Source organism: Ovis aries, chromosome 3 (genome assembly GCF_016772045.2).
Source record: "Ovis aries strain OAR_USU_Benz2616 breed Rambouillet chromosome 3, ARS-UI_Ramb_v3.0, whole genome shotgun sequence".
Classification (NCBI taxonomy): Eukaryota; Metazoa; Chordata; class Mammalia; order Artiodactyla; family Bovidae; genus Ovis; species Ovis aries.
In genome coordinates this window covers 83,815,203-83,838,008 of record NC_056056.1, presented here as the reverse complement: position 1 = coordinate 83,838,008, position 22,806 = coordinate 83,815,203, and the positions used below count along the sequence as shown (strand labels likewise).

At 39.8% G+C, this 22,806-nt stretch overlaps 1 protein-coding gene across 10 annotated transcripts in view; it reads right to left on the bottom strand.

Moving 5' to 3' along the window:
- The window catches only part of SLC8A1 (solute carrier family 8 member A1), a 458,773-nt gene that overhangs the window by 268,695 nt on the left and 167,272 nt on the right, over positions 1-22,806 (bottom strand). The gene's annotated exons all lie outside the window — the stretch shown is intronic.

The window sequence follows — 22,806 nt, the reverse complement described above, 5'->3', positions numbered from 1 at the left end:
TAAAGTTTGGCTGAGTAGGATGATAAATTGTGTGTTGGGGTGGGGAGGAAACTCTGAACAAAAATTCTTGTGCCCAGTAAAAAGTCTCTTTCATTTCAGAATTACATTTGTCAGAATGTTAGGAGAAGCATCTCAAGTCTATTTGTTTTATCTAAAACCGAGGCCTCCCACTGAGCTTTTTCCGCTTTGCAATGGGAAACATATATTTTTCTATCATCATTATTTTCTCAATAGTATAAAGAAGAATGAATAAAACAGCTTTGAATGAATAAAACAGCTTTTTTAGGGCCTCTTTAACTTCATATTATTTTAGCATTTGATCAGTTGTCTCCTATTAGGTTGGCGTCAATAAGCATCCATTATAAATACAACTATATGCATGATAAAGAATATCCCATTTTGTTGTGCCAACATCAGCATATACAGGGAAACATATAAAGTGTTAGTTAAAAGGAGCCTTAGAGATTATTCAGCTGTCTTATTTTAGAAGTTAATAAAATGAGCTTCAGAGAGTTTAGTTATTTCTCCCCCAAAAGCTTATATCTGATTCTTTTCATCCTAACCTTGAGTCCCAGTCTAGTATGATACTGTGGGTGAAAGAAAGTAAAACTACCATGTACTGAGTATTGTATAAGCCTTTCATGTCTTCTAACCCACTCAAACACACTCAACAATTTAACATCATGCATATAGGCAATTCTGTTTTACATATAGACATCCTCAGTGTAGTTTAAAGTCACATATCTGGGCAATGACAACATTTTTCTGTAAATTGTGCAAACTTTTGAAATCATACTAGAAAATAAAATTTATGAATACAATTTAAAATACATATGCATTAACATTCTTAAAAGTTGTTTTATAGGTACTAGTAACAAAAGTATTATCTGTGACTCTATTATGGATAAAAATGGGTAACTTCAAAGGGGAAGAATCACTCTAAAGAAGGATGCCCTTAAAATGTCCCCCAAAACACTTTTATTTGGCCATAAATATGAATAAGTGAACTTGAGGGTTATAATGACAAAATTCTCAAACCATGGATCAAATGATGTCCTATTTTCAGGCAGATAACACCATGATAGCAAAGAGGAAAGATATCTAATTTCTGTCTGGGACATTTAAAATAAATATAATGGGAACAAACTGCCAAAGCCATCCTTCAACCCTACGCCTCTCTCATTCTGATCCTTAAACCAACCCCTTAACTGCTGGAATGGGGGTAGGAGGTGGGAAAACACTTCATGCCAACCTGTGCTATCCTCTTCTGTCCCTGACTTCTACCAGGGCCTGCAGTAGAAATTGCTCATCTCTCCTATAGCCCAAAGGCCAAAAATCCTATTCATATCAACTCATAGATCTCAGCCTCTTGGGAGGCACCAGTGCTCCAGTCTTGTAAACAGTCTTATTCTGAATCTCAGATGAGTTTCCAGCTTAGGCAGATGGACAGACAGACAGATATACAGGATAGATATGTATGATATCTATATATTCATCCTTCTATAGGTGGCTTCCATTCCTTTTATCCTAGAAATTCAAATGTTGTAAAAACAAAATAAACAGACATATGCCCAGAAAGTTTAGCAACAAGTTCATATATTTTTTCTAATTTCCTAAAATATCAAAGCATAAATAACCACAAAAGAACTAACATCTATCACATTTGATGTCTTTCAAATTCTTGTAAGCTGCTCTATAACTGTAACTGAATACACCTTCTGTTGTCAAGTTAAATGTTTGAAGAATGCTGTCTATGAATAGGAAAATAAGTTAGTAATGACTGACACCAAACTAGCTCCTTTCAAGAAATATGGTAAGCATAGCTCCCCTGCTCTTCTTCGTATTTTTTAAAATCACGTGAATCATACAGAAGCACTTTTCTCCAAACTTAGAACTGTGACAGCCCTAAAAGAAGAACAGGGATGGCTATTTTCCATAGACCCCAGGGCCAGCCCAGGAACAGCCCTTTAGCACAAACTGCATGGCTCACAGAATTTTAAGGAATCTTAAAGAAGGTGATCCACTTTCTCAATGGGAAATGAATGTGTTTTGAGGATCTATCTTTTTCACGATTATTCAATTCTGTGTGAATCTGGCACTTTGGGAATTTGACATTATTAGTGTAGTGGAATAGGCTTCTGGAAAAAAGTCAAGAAAAAGTTAAATGCATGAAGTTCAGAAAGCACAATTAGCTGGCTTATCATTCAAAGGCTTGAGAATGAATGGGGAGAAAGAACAGGTTCCACGGAGAAGATAATGTTAGAGCTACATCTAGGAAAAACTGGGATTTACAAGTCAGACAAGGTAGGACATTCCATTTTCTCCAGTGTCATGCTACTGACTCGTGACTCCAGGAAATAGTGAAGGACAGGGAAGACTGGCATGCTACAGTCCATGAGGTCCCAGAACTGGACACAACTTAGAGACTGAACAACATGCCATGGTTATAGACCAAATTTCTACCTATGTGTAAAGGCCAACGGCTGGTCTCTGAAGAGTCTACATTTTGCCAATAATCAGGCTGACTTCGCCTTTCCAAGGACCATTTTAGGTGGAACATTAAAGACGTAGGAACATCTCAATTATAGCCATGAGCACACTGCATTGTAATTACTTATTTGCATGTCTCCTCTACTTGAAGACCAGGGATATATTTATATCACACTGCACAAATTCATACACTCAAAGGGCTAAAACAAATCAATGAACCAAAGAGAATTTAATCAAGACAACAAAGGGCCACTCTTGCCCTCTGTAGTTTGCGATGATTTTAACTAAGAAAGCTCCAAATGCCCATGTGATATGGAGAGTCAGTTCTGAGTACCCCTGAGACCTCTCAACTAGGCCAGAGGGCTCCTCAGAATTCCAGATAAATCTTGTTTCACCAAACTTCCCTGAAAAATAACTTCACATGCCTTGGGGAGGTTATCTCAACTGACCTTTCCACTGGGACTCCTCCAGCTACTGGTCTAGGCTCCACTTCTGGAGATGCCATCATAGATATGGACTGTTAGGTTCACTTTGGTCCACCAACAAAACAAGTACAAACTTCTATGTCCTGCCAGCATGTTCCAGTTTTGAGTCCCTTAGTATTTTTATTCCTGCTTCTTTTATAAATACAAACTATTTTCAAAAGGAATATGAAATCCACAGAAAGATCACAGACTTTGGTGTCAGAGACTGAGTTTGAATCTCAGCTTTGCCACTTTCTCTTGGACCCTGAGTAATTTAATTCTGAGACTCAGCTTCCTTACCTGAAAAATACGAGGAAAATAGCACTTACTTGCTAGGAGGCTATGAGCATCAAATGTGATGAACCTGAGACAGTGCACTACATATTCAGTAAACAGTGAATTTAAAGGTATCTAAGAAAACATGACAATTTTTGTAATGCACAAAAGCTAATCATTTTTTTCTCAAGAGGGCTGGAAACAAGGAAAAATGCTACTTCTCTTTCAACACAAACAGGATGATTTTGTTAGCTACTTTAATTAATGTACTGGGCACATTTTCCAGCTGCCATGTGTCTTAAAAAATATAAATTCGTTTTACTTGAAGGATATGGAGGAAAAGGAAATAAATTAACTGTGACAGGATGGCATTTTGAGATTTATACTTGAATTGCAATATTTTGTTAGGAACGATTTCCCAGGAAAGGTTGTATCCTCATAAACAATGATACTGTTTTGCAAATATCGTAATGCTGCATTGGTCAGCTGATTTATATAGAATAGTTTCTTTTTAAGGTACAGTTGATTTACAATGTTTCAGGTTTATAGCAAAGTGATCCAGTTGTATATATATATATTCTTTTTCAGATCCTTTTCCATTACAAGTTATCACAAAGTGTTGAATATAGTTCCCTGCACTATACAGTAGATCCTTCTTAACCTATTTCATATCTATTCATCCCAAACTTCTCATTTATCCCTCCCACTACCTTTCCTCTTTGGTAACCATAAGTTTATTTTCCATATCCGAGTCCATTTCTGTTTCGTAAATAAGTTCATTTGTATTTAGATTCCACATATCAATGATGTCTCATGATATTTTTCTTTCTGACTTCACTTAGTACGATCATTTCTAGGTCCATCCTATTTTCTTGCCATATGACTTCTGAATTTTCTAAGCTTTAAGAAAGTACCTGACTCAAAAGACAGCCTATCAAAGAAGTCAGGTAAAAAAAGCAACACATATGACAACTATTTATCTCCATTAGCCCTTCTTCAACAATGCAACAGTAGTTATTTGAGTCAAGTAATGGGTACTCAGCGATAATATTCAGTATGAATTAATCTCTTTTTTCTTTCCCTAGGTACTTTCCCCATGGTCTCCTAGAATTTTTACCCTTGGTTTCTGTTCAGTCTATTTTTCTTCTTAGTTATACTCCTATTTACGCCTCTAGGAAAATATAGAATTAATCTTTCTATGTATGGAGAAATATACCATCCTGATGATTCCAGGAAGTCTATTTCAATTATTTTAAGTTTCCCAAGGTACTACATGAACATTAAATTCCTTGATTCTTTTTTACCTGTCAGTTCTATTATTTACTAATCCTACATCAACTAAATTAGATCTGTCTTTCTGGTATTTGGCTCAAAATGTCACATTTTATGATGAGTGATAGCTGTAAAGGAAAGGCCCCTAAGACTCAGAGAAGTAAACAGATGGAAACAGCATCACCTAGTTCATATGAACTTAGGAAATATAGGGGTCCAGAAGCTGTGTTCTATCTCAATCCCCTCTCCAACCCCTCAGTTCTTCAATGATGCTAAAATCCAGCCAGTCGCTAATTTTACTGGGGCAGCAACTGGTAACTTTTCCAAAAGACAGAGACATGTGAGAATTTGCAATAGAGAACCATAGCCATCCTGCCTGAAACACAAATCTTGACATACATAAAAATAACTATGGCACATACTAACCTGTAAAAACTAGCAAACAGAAGCACATGTGTGCGTGTGTGTGTGTGTGTGAAAGCCAGTGTTCTACAAACTGGATGATATGAAAGGAACACCAGCTATTCTGCGAACACCAAGTCTGCTGAAGGCAGATTACCCAGGGATTGGATCGACACAAGCCAAGGCTCCTGAACCATCAAAGATGGTCCTTGCTTCTATCCTTACTGTGTAAATGTCCTCATTTGGCCTCAGATCCTATTGAAAGTGCCCGATAAATATATGTGAATGATTATTGCAAAGTGTAACTAAAGACTGCAGGTGTGCTCCCAGCAATAAGTCACAATAAAACAAGTCTCCATCACCAAAAACTAGTGATGATTTTTACTTTTAAATTAGATGGTCAATGCCTTCAGTAGCTGGATATTTTGCTTCTTAAAATTCCCAAATAGGTCCTAAAAGTTGTACTATACATACTAAAGGAATCCAATAAAATGCTAGATTTTACTACACAACTACACATAGATGTCACTTGAAATATTTGAAAACAATATGCTATGCATTATAAATATAAGGAAACTTAAATATAAACATAACTGAAATGCTAAACAGGAATTAAAATTTAAGTTACTGATAATACATGATCTTCTAATAGAACTACCCATAAACCAGGGACAATGAGCTTTCCTGGAAAACAGACTGCTGACCTCAGATAATGTGCTGCTCTTGTACACCCAAGGCAAAGAAAATTAAATGCCCCCAACACAGACCACACAACCACAGAATCTGTCTGAATTCCAAGAACCAAAATGACTTATATTAGCAAACAAATGCCCACTATTTGCCTTCAGCATCTTCTTTCCGGTTTCTCTATTTAGTTCCTACTGCTGCTGCTAAGTCGCTTCAGTCGTGTCAGACTCTTCGCACCCCCATGGACTGCAGCCTACCGGGCTCCTCCATCCACGGGGTTTTCCAGGCAAGAGTACTGGAGTGGGGTGCCATTGCCTTCTTCGTGTTTAGTTCCTAGCAAGCATGCAAATAATAGGTTCCTCATTTCCAAGATGCCACTAAGTGCAGCAACTGCCATCTTGCAGGCTGTCATGCTCCTGACAGATGAGAGTATCCTGTTTAAAGATGGCCAGTGATTAGATAAGGGCAACATGTACTCTCCTTACATTTCATCTATAGAAAGAGGCAGCTGTGCTTTGAGCATCTCTCAAGAGCTGTGGTCGTCCAGCTACAGAGAAACCGAGGGTCCTCTGAAGTCAGTCAGAGCCAAATCTTACTCCATCATTTTTATATATACTGGGGTTTGGAATTTGTCCTTTACTGTTTTCACAATACCAGATCAAAAAAGAAAGTAAGTAAAGTACAAGGTGAATAACTTATGTACAGGTATGAAAAACTGCCCAATATATGCTCTTACGTGAATAATGTAGGTTATGGAATAAAAAGTAATCTATGATGCTGTTTACCCATTTTGTATAGAACCAATGACTGCTTGGCACGGGCATAGGGAAATTTTGAAAGTACTCGATTATTAGCAATGAACTGGGGCAAGGAAGGATTGAGTTCGGTATTATGGGCTATTTTCAATTTATAAGGTATATCCAAATAGAGAGATGGATAGATAGATAGCTATTGTGTGATTAGAAAAATCATGAACCTACGTCATCATTCAAAAAAGTGACCAAAATACAATATATCTATTGTATACTCATTCTGCATACCTTCACAAATCCAATTGAAAACAGTAGGCCAATAAAGTGGAATATAGTTCATCACTTCACGATGTATTTTAGAGCTTTTAATGTGCCCAGTGGATAGCTATTGAGAATAACTAGTCATAGGAAGAATAAAAATGTGCATATGCATAGAATACAAGCTCCCAGGGCTCACTGTAGCCTGTACACCTGGTAAATTTTGGCCAATTCATTTTAAAGCCAAGATATGTTAGGTATGCTTTGGACATTAGAAACGGTGGTCCAAAATGGAGCAGATTTTGGTCAACGTACTCCTCTGACAGTCCTGAGGACTATGTCCATTTCAAATGCCCTGTCCTTGTTCTATGAATTGATTGGGCAAACTGGGCAAAAAAGCAGTTGAGAGACTGGATTTATCAAACACAGTTTCCTGTTTCCTCCTTGAGAACCCCAGGTTTAGGGTCAGGATTTTTACTATGCTAATCCTCTACCCAACAGAAGGGCCCCCACAGTGCTCCAGGTTATCAGAATTCAATAGCTAAGTCAGCCCTGGGCTAATCCATCTAATGCTAAATTGCAAGTTCATCATGACAGTAAGGAAAATGCAAGTTTGCCATAAAAGTCAGCCTCATATGTTTGGAGGTCTGGAGGAAGTCTGAAGGAGTTATTTCAGATACAGTGAGAGGGCAAACAGCCCTCTCTCTGCCTAACACATTCCAGAGAGCTTTCCTTGAGTGTTTCTTCTTTTTGCCTAAGGCTTTGATTGCCACACAAATACAAATTTCTCTGAAGAAGTTCACCTTTGGGGCTATAATCAGCCATTTTATGCCCTATTATGAATGGTTTCGTGTAATTCATTTGGGAGAGAGCCCAGTCCTTAAAGGAGGTGATTCCCGTGTATGTGTGTGTATTCCTGTGTATGTGTGTGCGTGTCACTCAGCCATGTTCAACTCTTTGCGGTCCCATGAACTGTGGCCTGCCAGGCTCCTCTGTCCATGGCATTCTCCAGCAAGAATACTGGAGTGGGTAGCCATTCCCTTCTCTAGGAGATCTTCCTGATCCAGGGATCAAACCCGGGTCTTCCACACTGTAGGCAGATTCTTTACAATCTAAGACATCAGGGAAGGAAGCCTGATGCCCTACTATACTTCAATTTTTTAAAAATGTTAAAACCTCCTTTTGCTCTATACATCTCCTTGGGGTGAGCATCCTTTATACGGCTTATGGTGACTAGTAAGCTGGGTAACTGAAAAAGCGGCTCCTTCTAATAACTGGAATGTATACCATTAGAATTGCACTTGATGCCTCTAATGTCTCATGGAATAAACTTCAATGTGCATTACCATCCATTTATACTTTATATATGAGCTGATGGAGACCCACAGAGTTTGTGTGCTATGTTTGCTAAGTTGCTTCAGTTGTGTCTGACACTTTGCGACCCTATGGAATATATCCTCCCAGACTCCTCTGTCCATGGGATTCCCCAGGCCAGAATTGGAGTGGGTTGCCCTGCTCTCCTCCAGGGGATCTTCCTGATCCAAGAATTGAACCTGCATCTCTTATGCCTCCTGCATTTGTAGGTGGGTTCTTTACCACTATCACTGCCTGGGAAGATTAAGGGGGTAAAGAAAAAGATCAATCACTGCAAATGTAAACAGTATTCTGTATCCTTGACATTGTGGTAAATTTACTCATCACTTTAAGATTTATGCCTGGATGAAATATATCCACACAGAGGTCCTTACTACCTACATTAAAAGATGGGAAGCCTGATTCTAGCTGTATCCTGAAATTACTGCATAGGCTTGGACTTTCAAGACTCAAGCTTTCAAGACCTCACCTAATCATGAGAATATTGGACTAAATCAAGACTCTTTTCTCTGTGAAGTATTCAACACAAAAAAAGGGAAGGCAAAACATATACAATTCAACATAAAACTTGGGAAACATCTACTTAAAAAGGAGACTCAGAGAAACATATAATTGACCCCCTAAAGAGTTCAGCTGCAAATAAATCTTTTAAATTTCATTCAGTTATACATTTTCTGTATCTATTTGACCATAGAGAAACCCCCTGCAGGATCAGTTCTGGAGGATCAGGTAACAGTTCTGCAGGATTAAGGTAGCAGACAGAATTGTGGATAGAATCTGGGTAGTTTTCTGTGCCTGAGTTCAAATTCTGGCTCTGCCAATTAATGGCTCTTTGAAGTGGGGCAACAAGCTTACCCTCTGTAGGACCTTCTCAATTATTGATTTATTCATTCAACAATTACGTTTCAAGTGCCCCATCTTTTCTCATCCATTACCTATGAACATTCCTATAAATAGGACCTATGAACTTTAACTTATTTTATGTAACAGTTTAGGCAATTCTTGAATAATCATCTGAGGTCGCTTGAGATTCAAACTAGTGCAACAACTTCCTAAAAATTTATATAGCACTTAATACTCTTCAGGAGCTATCCTATTCTCTCAAGAAATATTAACCCATAGAAATCAGTTAAAAATACCAGTGCCTATGACTGTCAAAGTTAAAAGTGAAAGTGGCTCAACTGTGTCTGACTTTTTGTGACCCCATGGAGTCATGGAGTATAGCCTGACAGGCTCCTCTGTCCATGGGATACTCCCAGCAAACATACTAGAGTGGATTGCCATTCCCTTCTCCAGGGGATCTTCCTGACCCAGAGATGGAACCTGGGTCTCCTGTATTGTAGGCAGATTCATAACCATCTGAACCACCAGGGTTAACCTGGTACGTTTTAGGGTCCAAATGATTACGTACCAACATATGCAAAACTGTTCAGGCAATTATGAAAAACTCTCTAGAGTTTAAAACAAAAAAGCGAGGATGACTGGCTTCAGAGCCAAAGGAGCATTACTGCTGGCCGGCCAAGGACTATAACTATAAAACTGCAGAGAAAGGCCCAGGCATCCCTTCCCGTGGTTGTTAATTTTATCATTCCCACTCTGTTTTCCTCCAGTATTGGCAAGAAAACTTCAGAGTGAAAAGGATGCTCTGCAGTCTTATTTGGGGGATGCTTACTCACTAAGTCCTGTCCGATTCTGCAGCCCTGTGGACTGCAGACAGCCAGGCTCCTCTGTTCATGGGGTTTTCCAGGCAAAAATACTGGAGTGTGTTGCCATTTTATTCCTCCAGGGGATCTTCCCAACCCAGGGATAGAACTCATGTCTCCTGTGTCTCTGCATTTCAGGCAGATTCTTTACCTGCTGAGCCATCAGGGAAGCTTACCTGGACCTAGATTGCCAGACAGATGCCAAAAATTTTTAGGCCTGATTCTCAAAACTGAGCATTGAACATGATTTTTAAAAAAGGAGATTTGAGAGCACATATACACGCTTCCCCAACCAAACTGTCTTGTTCTGACACCTATCTCACGAACCAATCAGTGCTGGTTAGGATGAGCAAACTGTTGAAAGCTTCGAGTCAATTTCAGTGTTTTGCTGTATGTCTGTTCTCAAAAAAGGGCAAGATAGTATAATCCAGGATTTTTAAATTTGGCAACTGGTTCAGTTTGAATAGTCCAAAATTGGAATGAAAAGCTTTTCTAATCCTATTTGCTCCTCCATGATCAAGACACTCTCTTCATTGTGTGGTGGATGTTTGTGTCTCATGGTGATGAGAGCAAAAGTAGACATTTGAACACTCCATCTCCTATGTCCTAATCAAAGCAGAGCAAAAAGCTTTCACTGAGTCCTGCTGCTCTTCACAGATCCCTTATCTCTTATCACATGCTTTGAAGAGAATCACCACAACCGTGTCTCATCAATTCAAATGCATATTTAAAAATCAATATGTTCAAAAACTGTTAGAGTTGCTTCATGACTGTATTTCCACTGATTTGCAAAGGAAACTGGAGTGTGATGGGGAAGGAAACATTTATATATGAACTATGTAAAAAAGCATCCAGAAGATTCTCATGGGCCCAAGGAGAATGTCAGAGAAAGAATTCCACAGGCCGGAACATGACAGATGATACCTTTCAGCTCTGAGATGGATGGGGCCACTGACTTATTCCCAGAGTTTTCAGTCAATGAATAGAAGAAAGAAATGAGGCAAAGTTCTATCTGAGTATTCCCAACTCTTGAGCCATTATGCTTTACAATGACCAGAAAGTCTGCATTTTGAAAACCTCTCATTTTCCTATAGGCTTCTGACTGTGCTCTTCAGAACTGCACGCTGGCTTTAGGACTCAGGAAGTGTGGCTGTGCATCTCCACGTTTGGAGCTGTCTTAGTTCTCCTGAGCTGCCAACAGTAAGTAATCGATGGCGTGAGACACAACACAGTGGAGCCTTCCCTTTCCCGAGTTGTTCTTTCACTGAAGTTTTGCTGGCAGTTTCTTTCTGTATCACTGTACCCTCTGTTCAAGTGGATGGGCATCGCCAGGAAGTTATTAGAAATGTAAGTTCAAGGGTTTGGCCCCAGATGAATTAGAATTACTTGGGGGTGAAGCCCGGCACTCAGTGTTTTAACAAGCCCTGCCTTGAAATCCCAGGGCCACTTCTTGTCATCATTTCCCTTTCTGGAAAAAGAGCAAACTTGAGTCAACATTTCATTCTCTTCCACCAGAGCTCTTGCTCTAACGGAATTTACAAGTCTGGCCTTTCATGTACAGTCCCCCAAATGGAATGCAGGACACAGGAAGGCAGGGAGGGAAAAATGTCTGCACGCCAAACAGAGAAGAATGACCTGTGGGGCGAAGTTGTTTTGTCTGCATCCTGTCTAAAGGCACCAACATTTACAGAGGATAAACTAAGGGAGGGGGAAAAAAATCCTGGAGCTCTATAATCATTCAAGTTTGGAGTAACTGTAAATTAAGCAATAATATTGTGCATATTTTCAACCAGCATCTGTGTTCCACTAAGTTTCAGTCTGGCTTTTATTCCCCTGAGGAATCAGCCCACATTCAAGAGGTTAAAAGATGGGGTGGGGGGGACTTATTCCATTTTCTATTTCTCATGTCTCCTTCTGTGTATATATCAAGGGACAACATAAGGCATGAACAGTTCTGCAGGATCAAGGCAGAATTGTGGATAGAATCTGGGTAGTTTTCTGTGCCTAAGTTCAAATTCTGGCTTTGCCAATTACTGGCTCTTTGAAATGTGGCAACTAGCTTGCCCTCTGTAGGACTTCTCAATAATTGATTTATCCATTCAACAATTATGTTTTAAGTGCCTACGATGTGCCAATATTTGTTACAAATATTGCTTACCCAGTGAACAAGAATGATACTCTGATCTAGTAGAACAAATGTTTCAGAGGAAGCTTAAAAAATCAAATAGTGTGTGCATATATATATATATATACACACACAAACTAATGTTAATCTTGTGACCAAAAATGGGAGTAAGAACAGAAAATGGCTGATTGTGAATGAATTATTTTAAATATAAATCCCACGGACGGAGGAGCCTGGTGGCCTTCAGTCCATGGGGTCGCGAAGAGTCGGACCTGACTGAGCGACTTCACTTTCACTTTTCATTCATTGGAGAAGGAAATGGCAACCCACTCCAGTGTTCCTGCCTGGAGAATTCCAGGGACGGGGAGCCTGGTAGGCTGCTGTCTATGGGGTCGCACAGAGTCGGACACAACTGAAGCAACTTAGCAGCAGCAGCAGCAGCAGCAGCAGCAGCAGCAGCAGCAGCAGCAGCAGCAGCAGCAGCAGCAGCAGCAGCAGCAGGTAGCAAAGGCCTTTTTAATATTTGAGCAGAGAGCTGAGTAAGATGAATACTTAGCCTATCTGGGGAAAGAACTTTCCAGAGGGATTAGCAAGTGCAAAAATCCTGAAGCAGAAATGAGTGTGGAGTGGTTGGAACACAAAAAAGGTTAATATGGCCAAGAGGCATAAGGGAAGAAGAGGACAGAGCTGGATCACATAGGGTCTGCAGACAATAGCATGGATCTGTGTGTGCAAAGAACCCTTAACATAAGATCCACCATCTTAGCAAACCTTTAAGCACACAATACAGAATTATTAACAATAGGTGCCATGCTGCACAGTAGATAACTAGGACTTAGTCATCTTCAAACACTACTCTATTCTCTGATTCCCTGGTGGCTCCGATGGTAAAGAATCTGCCTGCAATTCGGGAGACCTGGGTTCCATCCCTAGGTCAAGATTCCCTGGAGAAAGGAATAGCTACTCACTCCAGTATTCTTGCCTAAAGAATTCTATGGACAGAGAAGCCTGGTGAGCTGCAGCCCATGGGGTTGCATGACTGAGCAACTTTCACTTCACTTCACTCTCTGGCTCTATTAGTTTAATTATTTTGGATGCCTTGCATATGTTATATCATGTAGAAATTGTCCTGCATGACTTTTTTTTTTTTTTAAGTGTGATAGGAACACATTGGAAGTGATTATGCAGGAGAATGCTAGGATCTGACTCAGACTTTAAAGGATCTTTCCAGCTGCTGTGTAAGAATTCACTGTGCATTTGAGAGGACGGGGGTTCATGAGCAAGAAAGGAATCAGGTGTCTGAGGAAAGATGGCAGTGGCTTGGACAAGCTGCAGAGAGATAGATAAATGGGACAATTCTTAGAAGCAGGAGATAATCAGTTACTAATGAAAAGAAGCAAGGCTGACTGCTAGGTTTTTGCTCTGAGCAACTAGGTAGATGATAATGATAGTAACCAAAATCAAGAACCCAGAGGGAGGCATAGACTTGTGTGAGGAAAGGAGTGTAAACCAAGAGTTATTTTGGATGGGCTAAATTTAAGATGTCTATTTCTGATCTTTAAATCTGTAGCAGACACCTCACGCTAGAGTATGAAATGGATAAAATGGATGTGAAGCACTTAGCACGCAGTAAGGCATACAGGAGACACACAGTAAATCCATAGAATAGCGGTAGATCTCAGTCCTTCAGGAGACACTGAGGGCTATTTCCCCTTAGGCTAGAATCAAGATGATATAAGAATGATGTGATGGGGTGTTGAGTCTGCAGTAAACAGTAAGCCAGTGCTACCTTAGCACTTCTCAGAGTAAAGAAGGCTACACCTACCTTCTCCTCACCTATAAATTTCACCACATAAAAATGAGAAGCTTTTTGAGGCTTTCACATGCCACATAATTCTCACCACAGGGCCTTTGCATGTACTATCAAAGAAGTCAGCACAGAGCAATGAGGAGAATACAGGGTTCTGAGCCAGACAAATTGAGTTCAATGCCCAGCTTCACCTTTTGCTATGTACGTGACACCAAAGAAACTAGAGGGGTTGGATAGGGAGTGGGCGGGAGACAGAAGGGAAGTTCAGGTATGAGGGGACATACATATACCCATGGCTGATTCATATTGATATATGGCAGAAACCAACAAAATTCTGTAAAGCAATTATCCTTCAATTAAAAAATTTTTTAAAAGAGGCTACATAGTTAACCTCTTTGACCTTTAGTTTCCTTATCTGTAAATAGAAAGAGTGACAAAAATGAATCTCATTCCTTCCCCATACTAGCTAACTGACCTCAGTTAAGTTTCTTTCTGAACCTCAGCTGTCTCCTCCATGAAAGGGGATAATAAAAGCGTCCCACTCACACACTTACTGTGTAGATTAAGGAGTTAATGGATGCAAAGCACATGGCACAGTGGCACAGTGCCTGGCATCAAAGAAGTAATCATTAAGTGAGCTATTTATCAACAACAAAATCTATGGCCTATTTCAAGGTAGCGTTTTTCTGCAAATGGTGTTTTTTTTTCCCTGCAAAAAAGCTCATGAAAGTAATTTTGAAAATAAACCAAATTAGAAAAGAAAAATGTGTCATCTTTTTAATATTAGAGTTATACATGATAATTTTTAAAAAATGAGATCAATGTACAAGTCAAGAAAAGCTTGAAGCAGAGCAGAAAAAGAATCATGACGTTTTCCCAGAAAGATATAGCTGTTTCTATTTCCTCAAAGAGAGGAATGTTAATAGTAATATTAATATTAAAGCAGAGATCCAAAGTAATGAGAAATACTTGCTTCCAGAGACCACTAAATACCAGAGACTAAAATCTGAGCTTTTTTTTTTTTCTATATCATGCTTTTACATAAATTCAGAGTATAGCTATCTTTTTTCTTAGACACTTAATTTTACAGTTTTACCCTTACTAGAATGTTTGTGCTTATACATAACTTGCATCATATTTGTATGAGTGTTTTAAATCCACTTCATACAAGCAAGACAAAATTCATTTAAAGCTGTATTATCAATAACGTTAGGTATCTATTCTCTAAAACTATCTGTGTTTACAATTGCCCCCACTTCCCCACCCAGACAAACAAATGGCATTTCTGGGTATTGTTGAACTATTATTCTAAATTTAAATTAGGTACACTATTCATTTTACATAGATAATGTTATTTTAAATATATCTTTTTTTTTGGCCATGCCATGTGGCATATGGGGTCTTAGTTCCTTGACCATGGATTGAACTCATGCCCCCTCACATTGGAAGGGTGGAGTCTTATCCACAGGACTGTCAGGAAAATCCCAAGCATAATATATCTTATTGTATAAAACCAAAAGATATCATAAATTATAAAGGCACAAAAACTGATCTTTGGATTAGTATGTAAATCACTTCAGTCATATCTGACTCTTTGTGACCCTATAGACTGTAGGTCTCCAGGCTCCTCTGTCCAGGGAATTCTCCAGGCAAGAATACTGGAGTAAGATACCATGCCCTCTTCCAGGGATCTTTCCAACCCAGGTATCGAACCCACATCTCATATCTCTTGCACTGGCAGGTGGGTTCTCTACCACTAGCGCCACCTGGAAAGCCCTTGGATTAGTATAAACCTAATGAGTGAGATAGTAAGGAGTCTGCCTGCAATTGGGAGACCTGGGTTCAATTCTTGGGTTGGGAAGATCCCCCAGAGAAGGGAATGGCTACCCACTCCATTATTCTTGCCTGGGAAACTTCATGGACAGAGGAGCCTGGCAGGCTACAGCTCATGTGGTCACAAAGACTCAGACATGACTGAGCGACTAACACTTTCACCATTTTTTGAGTTCCTGTAAAATGAGCCAGACGTTCCAATAGGAACTTGGTATAAATTATCTCTAATCCTCAAAACTTTCCTGTCAAGAAGATATTATTGTGGCTGACATTCTATAGATGATGAAATTGGGGCTTCAAGGGGCATGTAACCTGTCACAGGATCTGAGCTGTTAGGAAGAGCTAAAAGGCAACTGCAGGTCTGTTCATCTGAACTTCATAGCTCCATCTGAATCCTCATCTATCGCAAAGGATTGGATACTCCTCCGAGGATTATTTAATACATTAAAATTTGAACAATCTCAAGTAAAGCATTATAACTGGATTCTGGCTAAGAATGGGGCCTCCCATTGTACTTCATATCATATTTTATAACACTTGTATGTTAGTTATTTCTATCAGTGGCCACATCTTACCTACTTTATAAAGGAGACTAAGTCTGAATTTCATTTCTATGCAGAGGAGATATCCAAACAGTCACTGAGTGAATGAGTACATATTACAGATTTGAACATGCCATGGAAATGATATAGAGATGAGACATTCCCCATGACCCTCTCATCTCTCCGGCTTCTCACCCATGCTCCCATCTCCTTGGTTAAGAAGCAGTGCAAGCGATGGAGAATTTGAAGACAGTGGCTTCAATGAAAAGTTCTCAAGGAAAGAAGGATGTACCAGTTCCAAAGCCTTCTTCATAGCACTTCCCTTCCTTGGTTATTCCTGGAACTTAAGTTGGACTGCCTGCAATTTATCTTCGGAGATGTCTCCAGTGTCCTTAACTCCAATTTAGAATCTGTTGTTAGTAATATATTAGATCTGGGTAAACTGGTCTACTGAACAGTGCATTCAACTAACAGCCAGAATACCTACCTATATTTCAGTCCACTCTCCACCCAGAACACACCAAGCACTCCCAAACAACTCTCTGCATACACTAAAAATATGCCCCTTTCTCCTTAACTGGAAGAAAGAGGGGGCAGAGGGAGGGGGGAGCTTTGATGGAGACAGTGAGGAACTCCGTAGACTACAGTTAACTGATCAGCTTGCCTGCATGTTGGACGTTTTGGAGATTATCCAAATGAAAGATTCAAATCAACAAATCCAAGGGACTCCTCTGGGACTCCAGGGTGCTGCAGACCAAATACAATCGAAGGGTTCTCAAAGCACATCTCAAAAGAAACAAAAGCCAACATAAGGAAAATGGAAAAGGTTTTTCAAATAAGCTTTGCTTATGTCCATCTAACTAATAACTATACCCAATAGCTATGACAAGTTACTCCTTTAGAAATAAATAGATAAGTGGTTTGCATTTGTTTAGTTTACTTTTTTAAAAAATTTATTCACAAAAAAGTCATGGAAGAAACTTGCACTTACATTGGAGTTGGAGCAATATATCCAGTGAACAATTAAAGAACATATTCAATTAGGGAATTAAAGGGATAGAGGTTAAATTTAGCCCAGAAAGTTAAGATTATTATTTCTGAAATAATATTCTCCAAAGCTAAAAATAAACCATTATGTTTACTGTGGTGTGTAACATCTCAGTGAATGTCCCAAATGGTTACCTTACGCTTTCCCGTGCTGCTCCTTCCACTAGGGAATGGACATTTCTATTTGTTATCCAAAGGCTGGCGAGTTCTATCATCTTTGGGAACTCAGAGAAGCTTGTTAGTCATCAGAACTGAGTATGAAAAAAAATGGGCACAGAATTTAATTTGATTATGAAGACTATAATATACAACTCTGTTCTCTAAAACTCTGGATACAATTCTGACTGGGGCAAAGAATGACTTAAGTAGCCCTTTAAGGTGATTTCTATCTGTACATAAGATTTAAGTCTTCAAGATTTGATCTACTCAGGCCCTTTTGAAAATATTACTGATATGGCCACATTTTAGTCCAAATTTTTTTTTTTAACATACAATTTGACTGCTTTAAGAAGTAGAGTGTTGCTTTGAATTAACACCAGGATTCTAAGTTATTTAAAATAGGTAATGCTGTTTGTCTGTTGGACCCAACTGAGTTAATCTGCATTCTGAATTCTCTGTATTAAGAGATTAAAAATTAATCTCTTAATCTGTATTCTCCAGTCATGTCTATACCAAACAAGAACCTTCCAAGTCTTTGCGGCTTATCTGGTACATCTATGAGAAACCAGGGAGGGCATTAAAAGCTGGCGGGTGTAAAGCTCATTTACAGAAAGGTCCACACCCCCTCTTATTTTTAAGTTCTTATCTTTGAATTCCTGAATGGGTGGAGATCTCTTAGCCATGCTTCTGTGTTCACCTTCTAAATTACTCCCAGTTTCAGCTATAACTTTCTATCATCAATTACAAAATTATTGGGGAGAAAAGAGAGGTAAATCTTTTTCAGTAGTAGATTAAGTTTTGTTTTTTCTTAAAGAACTTTTTAAAGAAAACATTCTAACTACTCAAATCCTCCCTTCTTCAAATGTATGCTTGTTGCCATGTGCTTCTGTGTCTTCTTAGGAGCCAGCCCTCGACAGCTTACAAAGAGATGAAGCAAAGGAAACCGTGCTTTTCCTGGAGCCCTTCCTTGTGGCCCTATTCTTCTGGTCACTCATCCATGAACAATTCACATCCTCTGTGATTCTCCACTGTTCTTCATAGCCTGTCTAAGGCCTGTGGGTTTTTCAGTAAGGAAGACTGCCATTTTTAAACAATTTTCACCCTACACTGCCTTGTTTCACATCCTGTTTTAAATCACTAACACATGGAGTCCAATGTTCTAATGAAGAAGTGAAGTGAAGTCGCTCAGTCGTGTCCGACTCTTTGCGACCCCGTGGACTGTAGCCCACCAGGCTCCTCCATCCATGGGATTCTCCAGACAAGAGTACTGGAGTGGGGTGCCAAAACTGGTGGTATGGCTAAGACTCTGTGTTCCCAATTTGGGGGGCCTGGGTTCAATCCCTGGTCAGGGAACTAGATCCCACAGGACACAACCAACAGTTCATATGCCACAACGAAGGATTTCACATGCTGCAGCTAAGGCCAGGTGCAGCCAAGGCCACAAATATACAAAATAAATGTTTAAACATTCTCTGGAACTGAAACAGTGACTAGAATCCTCAACTGTAGTAAATTTGGGTATGTTATCATTCTCGGATTGAGAACTAAGAGACAGCTAAAGGAGAATAACCCATAGAGGTACCCTTCTCCACTAAAACTACCCACGTGCCCTCTACTTCCTCTCCCAAAGTCCCCTTCTACTTCTTCCTTTGGAAACTTCCATCCCATTCTCATTTCCCCAGTTAGTCCATGACTGTGGTAAATGGTCCCGTCAGAGTTGCCATCTTGTTGCTTAAATAACCTTTAATATACAGAAAGCCCTTTGAAGGGAGGGAGACATCAAACTAAGAACAACTCCTCATAACTCTGGACTCAGACCCTCGTTCTGACTTGGAGATGGGAAAGGGAATTAGACATTTAATAAACTTTTCATTTTACATGAAACACAGATAGTAAATACAAGGCCAAATTGAAAACCTCTGTATATAAGTCATGTCATTCTTGTGCAGATGTTTTCATAGGACAGAGTCTCAGAAATGGGATTGCTAGGTCAAAGGACAAATATATCTCTAATTCTGTTAATTATTTCCAGATCTCTCTCCATAAGGTCATGCCACTCTGCACTCCCTCTAGGAATGTATGGGATTGTTTGTTTTCTCCTAGATTTGCAGCCAAGCCCAATGTCAACCTATTGAATTTTTGCTAGTCTTATGAATGAGAAAGAGATTTTTGGTGCAGTTTGAGTTTACATTTAATAATGAGTGAGATTATCTACGGTGAAGTGCCCTCTGTAGTCCTCCTTAAATATCCATACTTGGCAGAAGGCATTTTGTAATCCAAAGCTTTCTATACCTTCAAGTTACACGCCATGGGCTCCTCGCCTGTCTTACACGTTGAGTGAGGATGGACCTGACATACCTGCCAAAGGAACCAGAGGGTCTAGACGCCGATCTTCTTCTCATAGTCTTTACTTACTGGTTTGGCAGAAGCTGAATGAAGACTGCAAAGGTGACTTTCCAGAGCACAGTAAGGAAGGATTACTTATTCCATAAATTTACATTCTGTGCTATTTGGGGACCCTATCTGAATGATTAGTCTTCTCCTTTTCTGAAATGCAGTATTCACTGTAGAATGAACACAGAATTTTAGAAAGAGAGGGGAAAGAAGGAAGGAAGGAATGGATGGATGGGGGAGGATGGGAGGGAAGGAAGACCATGTTACCCAGGTCTGATGTGGGGTACTCCACAAGGTCACATTCATTTCTAATCTCCTTTGACTTATTAGATGGGGCACACCACAGGAGACATGTTGGTGGCAGGAAGTGATTCCCTTGGTCCATCTCATGGCACTATCAGATGGGTGTGAGAGCCACCACTACCATAATGCCAAGAGAAATAGCCTCATAAACTTGGGGGCTTTTCCTTCAAATGGTATCAGGGACCTTGACAGTAATCATCCCTCTTTCTCAGGTGCAGAGCTGCCATGGACGTATTGTATGCCATGGACTTCTGCGTCTAGATGACAGTTTACCCTGAGGTCAGATCACCGAGTCCATCAGAATTGAACTTCACTTTAACTGTGGTGCACACACGCACACAGGCACACACACAACACACCTGATCCAGCTCAGTGTTTAAATGTCAGTATAAAGCGGCTGTTTGTTCCAATCATCCTGTTTCTTTATCTGCTTTTCCTGGTATTTTTTGTCCTTTTATCACAGCAGAGATTCTGATCTGTCAGTGGCACTAAATTAATAAAATTTCAATGGGTCCCATACACTCCTGAGGGGTTATGTGTTGGGAAAGCTTGATGCTCTGCTTGGCCCCATTCACGTTTTCAGTCACAAACATGTCCTGAGTCTGCAGTATGGCAGGTGTTCTGGTGAGGGCTGGAGGTCAAAGTCAACATGCTGTTTTTTTCTGAATGGTCACATTCCCCGCAGAAGCAGCTCAGGTGCCTCCTCCTCCAGGAAGCCTTAATGAGTTTCACTCCAGTCTGGATTACATATGTTGCTGCCACCTCAACCCCCAGTCCCAAACAACTTTTTCTACTGTTATACACATTACACCTGGACTACTGTATGCCTGCCTCCACCCTTGATCTCTGTCCCCTCAGCCTCTATGATTGCCACACAATAAGTACTCAGATTTATTACTAATTGACTGCTTGAATCAAGGGATGAAGAAATAATTGTTCTCAAAAATCACATAAAAGCTAGTTGAGCTTTCCTAAGTTATTGATAAAACCCAGTAACACATTTACGATGTCTTAAATACTAGCAATATTTGGGAAAGACCCTGATACCCAGGAAGAATGAAGACAGAAGGAGAAGAGGGCAGCAGAGGATGAGATGGGTGGATGGCATCACAAATTCAATGGACATGATCTGGGCAAACTCCAGGAGATGGTGAAGGACAGGGAGGCCTGGCATGCTGCAGACCACGGGGTCACAAAGAGTCATACACAATGACTGAACAACAACAAAAAATAGTATGAATAACTGTTAACTATATAAATATTTACGAATTTTGAAATGTTGTCCAGTGTACCTTTCAACCATAAGCTGGAGAGTATTAGAATAATTTGATGTTGGTCTCAAGCTCAGTCATGGTCCTGTAACCAGAAGGGTGAAGCCAGACTAAACCACAGCCAAAATAGACACATCACACTTTGGTCTGTTTGAATCTGCCTGCTTTTTCAGGCTGTCACCTCTCCCTGTTCTCTGCCTTTTACATACCTTGTTAATGAGGACAAATCACAGTATAAGACAACAACAGTCATCTTTCTAGCATAATTCCAGAAACACAAACCTTCCATCTCCTTAAGCCTCAATTATTTTTTAAAAAATGACAAAAGGCATATGCCATGTCTTCTCTGCTTCTTGTCATCAACCATCATGTCCTACTGAAAACAAGGACATTCCATAAGCAGTCGGAGTTTAATTACAATACACCAGTGAGTTCAGCAGTTACATCTGCAGAACAATGTAATAAAAACTTAACAGATGCAGGTATGCTGGGGTAGGCAGCTCACATGAGAAAGAGTTCCTGATTTATCCCAGCAAATAACCCTGTGAGTGTATTTTTATGACAATTACCTACCACTGAAATGGCATTCTAAAAGATATTTAAAGAAAGGATGTAAACAGCAATATTTCTGTGCTCAGTGTAGAGGCAACATCCTAGCATTGATAACCAGTCTATAAAATGCCTACATCACTGAGCAGACTCAAACCCACTGGCTTAAGTGGCAGTCCTTTGACACATATCATTCTTCTCAAAGAGGTCCAGTGGATGCCTTCTTGTGCTCCCTCTCTCTCTCCCCTCTGTCCCCTGACTTTAAGGGGACGCAAGCTGCTAGGAAGACAAATCTTTGTTTTTGAGTCACATGTTTTCTCTGTGCTGCCAGATATTTTATCCTGATGTGTTTATGTAAATTAGAATTTTTAAAAATTTATCAGAAAATTATTTCTGCTCAGCGCACGCCAAAAAATAGATGCAACTGAAACCAAAAAGTTTGAGGAGGGCGGTTCTGGTAATGATCTAGCCTTCATCCCTGTTATGAATGAGGAAACTGGAGGGAGGCTGAGGAAAGCATCCATCCATCCACTCATGCCCCCATTCACTTATCATTCATTCAGGCAAAATTCAGTAACTAGCTAAGGTTTTGACATTATTCTTCAAGTGCATATACTTCTAAAAATTAAAATCTAAGCAGAGCATAGAAAAAAAAAAAGCCTACCACATAGTGCCTACATCTAAATACGCTCTTAAAAATGTTGCAGAAACATCTGTAGTTCTCATAACGCATATTTCTGTAGACATACCAATAGCTAAAGAACAGAAGTACAGTTTCAGGTACTTGGGAACATCAAAGACAATGTCTATATCAGAAATTTCCAAAAACCCATTTTTTTCTTTGCAGCATTAAGGTAAGAACAAAGCATTTGGAGTAAAAAAAATTCTGACTTTGAAGCACTAGCCCTATCTTATCCTACCCATTCTCTTCACTTCATGGGGCTGAACTGAGGAGCAGATAAACTGACTCATGTACTCACTGTGGTGGTCTCACATTTATTCATATACCCATTCATTCATTCATCACTCCCCACACTGATCCAAGTATGTCCTATGTGCAGCAGGAGTACAAGGGTAAGACAGACAGACAAAGCA